Source organism: Meleagris gallopavo, chromosome 10 (assembly GCF_000146605.3).
Source record: "Meleagris gallopavo isolate NT-WF06-2002-E0010 breed Aviagen turkey brand Nicholas breeding stock chromosome 10, Turkey_5.1, whole genome shotgun sequence".
NCBI classification, from domain to species: Eukaryota; Metazoa; Chordata; class Aves; order Galliformes; family Phasianidae; genus Meleagris; species Meleagris gallopavo.
In genome coordinates this window covers 25909243-25912328 of record NC_015020.2, presented here as the reverse complement: position 1 = coordinate 25912328, position 3086 = coordinate 25909243, and positions in this window count along the sequence as shown.

Sequence of the window (3086 nt, the reverse complement as noted above, 5' to 3'; positions counted from 1 at the left end):
TTTTTTTTTAATGTTAAAAGAATGTTGTTTACAATGCAAAGCCAAGTGCTTTTAAGTTAGGAAATGCCGAATGTATGATTTCTTCCAAGTCCAGCTCTGTGCATGCATCATTGTACTGCAACCCCTGTGTACATGAGCCCATATTTTGGCCCCTTTCATTGCAGTGTGCCCAGCACCAGGGAAGGGGATGCAGGCTGCCCAGCCAGTTGTAAATAAGACACTTCCTAACATAGAAGTGTTTCATTTAGATGCTTTTGTAGACCACGTATTATTCTTTAATACAGGTTTTTCATGCAATATATAATTTTCAAACCAAAGCACCCTACTTGGGGATGCTTGCCGAGCTTTTCCTCACCACAGAAATGTGGCCACAGCTGGGGTGGAGCAAGGCAACACTTTTGCAGCCTACAAGGGTACAAACCAAAGCTTTAAATCATCGAGGAGGAGGCACAGTCCCTACTAGAAGCAGAAGGAAACATGGGGAGGAAACCTGCTGTCACTTCGCCCCGTCACCTCAGCATAGCACAGGGGTTAATACCCTTAATCTGGTGGCAAATGCTTTGCAGTCTCTGTGGTATTTCAGGGGCTGGGACTGTATAATTGCAGGGGAAGATGCAGTCTGCTCCATCCGTGCGGGATGCAGCCATCAGTTCAGTAGTTCACAGATCCCAGTGCTTGCACAGCGCAAGGCCGGTAATGGAATGGGGCATGGTCAAGGCTCTGCTTTGTGCCAGCAAACCTCTAGCAGGGTCTGAGCTTCTTCTAATAGCGGCAATTGTATTCAGCTCTCAGGAGTACTCAGCCCACCCCAAAAATCTCTCATCTTTGAGTGAGTTGGGCTGGCAGCACTGTGGGCTCAGCCCCTCTTCCTCTTGCAGTCCTCCAGCTATAACAGCCCATTGTGGCCCACATTCAGCTGTCAGAGATCACACGATTGTGGCTCAGTAAAGAGGAAATCAAGCAGCTTGGCACAAATGGCTTTTTCGTGTTTGGTGCCTTTCAGTGCAGGGCCACTCAGCACTGCCTGAAGCACAAGCAAGTGCTCAAAACTTCAATATTTAATCTTGACTTCAGATGCAAACTGTGAGGTCCACTGGAAGGGAGCCACTGACACTGGGATGGGAGATATGTTGGAGGGACAGTGCATAGCTATCAGATCTTGCTTTCAGTCTTGCTTTGCAATGCAGACCTCTTGGAAAAGACATGTATTGTGTTATTTTGGTGTTTGGTCATAGCTTTTCCAGATGTGGGGTGACCTATTGTTCAGCCAGAGCACCTCTCTGCGCTCAGCACTCCCCTCATCTTGCTCATTCACTCCAAAGGCACTGCTGTGACGTGACACGCATGTGTCCCTCTGTCCCAGCACACACACAGCCACTTGCCCCCAGTGCTGGGAAAGGGAGAGCCCCATACGTCTGCGTTGGGAGCCAAGCAATCCTGGATATATTATAAGCTCAGTTTTGAGAAATAAAAACACATTAATATTCTGTTCTCTCAAGGCATTATCCTACTGTTTACCATTACATGCAATCCTTCGCCTTAAATTGTGTCTTTGATTAAAGCAGCAATGAGAGAAACCAGTGCTAATAACAAAATGTATTCTGCTTTAAATCACTAAAGTGAAAACATCAATAAGCTGTAACCATCAGTGCCGCCATGAAAATGAAGGCAACCATCATGGGAAACGGCAAGAATGAAATCCACTTTGCCAGCATAAAAGCCAAGTAATTAGGTCTTATGTGGGTGGAACTCATAACGAGGTGCAGGAAGGAGTGGGGGGGGGAACAAATTTCAGCCTCAACCTCCCCAAGAGCTACTTATCAAAGTTTGGGGGCAGCAGCGGGGCCAGCAGCCCCTCTCCTCAGCTCAGATGGGACTGCAGCAGCTCAGCCCCACCTCCACCTGCACCCACTGCAGCATCACTGGGCAGGAGGGAGGCTGCTGACAGGAGGGCATTTCACTCTGATCAAGCTCGAGATGCTGTCTTGCATTAGCACAAACATTTAATTTAAAAATTAGAAGAAGGAATGGTAGCTGCTTATCATAGATTAATCAGCGTGTGGACGGGGATATGAAATTAATTTATCTGCAGCGGGCTGCATGAGGCACAGCGTTGAACGCTCCTCCAGGAGCTACTGTGGGAGCAGCACTGAGGCCGTGGGCAAACAAACCACAGGCCTGGCTGGGTGCCTCGCCAGGCTCGGCCCCACTCGGGAGCCCTGCCGGGGGCTGCGTGCCGCTCAGGGCATCGCTAGTAACTGAACTGTCCACGTTTATAGTGCAAGGAGAGCACATAAGCTCGGTGCTCTTTGAGGCTGCTTCCGCTTTCCGCATTCCCCACGCCTGAGGGGCTCTCGCTCTGCCGCTCCTCAGGCCGCCTCGGGCCCGGGTCGAGATGGCCGCCTTCACGCCCCCCGCAGCGCTGCGCCTGGCCTTTTAGGTGCTGGGAGCACCGCCCCCAGGCACTGCTACGTCCAGACCGCCACCCCCCGGCCGGCTCACGGGGCTCAACCCCGACCCCAGCACCGCAACCCCGAAGCGCCCGCACCCCTTTGTCCCTGTCTCCCCTCGGCGCTCGCCTCCCTTTGTCCCGCTTAGTAACCGGGGCTGCCGGCCAACCACCATCTAGCCGGCCGGCTTCGCCGCCATCTGATTGGGCGAGCCGTTCGGAGCGCTCCACCAATCCCGACGCTCGCTGCTCTCTCAGACAAAGGCAGCAGCTCCGGCAACTGGGCTCCGCTCCCCCCGTCCCTCGCGCGTGCTCCGCGGCGGCAGCCCCTTGGCGACAGGCCAGCCGCGGGACGCGCCACTCGCCCCCGTCCCCTCAGAACAGGGGGCACATCTTTGAGAAGCGGGCTGAAAAAGCGGCCGGAGAGGCAACGGGGAGCCGGTACAAAAAGATAAAGCGAAGAGGCATTGGAATGTTTTTTTGGAAAGCTTGCTTTCGGGTGTGCTTTGACGGAGTAAAGACAACCGCTTGCCCTTTCTCTCGGCTTGCTCCCCCCCTCCACTCTCCCGTGGTAGCGCCCGCTCCCCGATGCGCTTATAAAGGCGCCTCGAGGCCCCGCCCCCTCGCCCCACCCGCG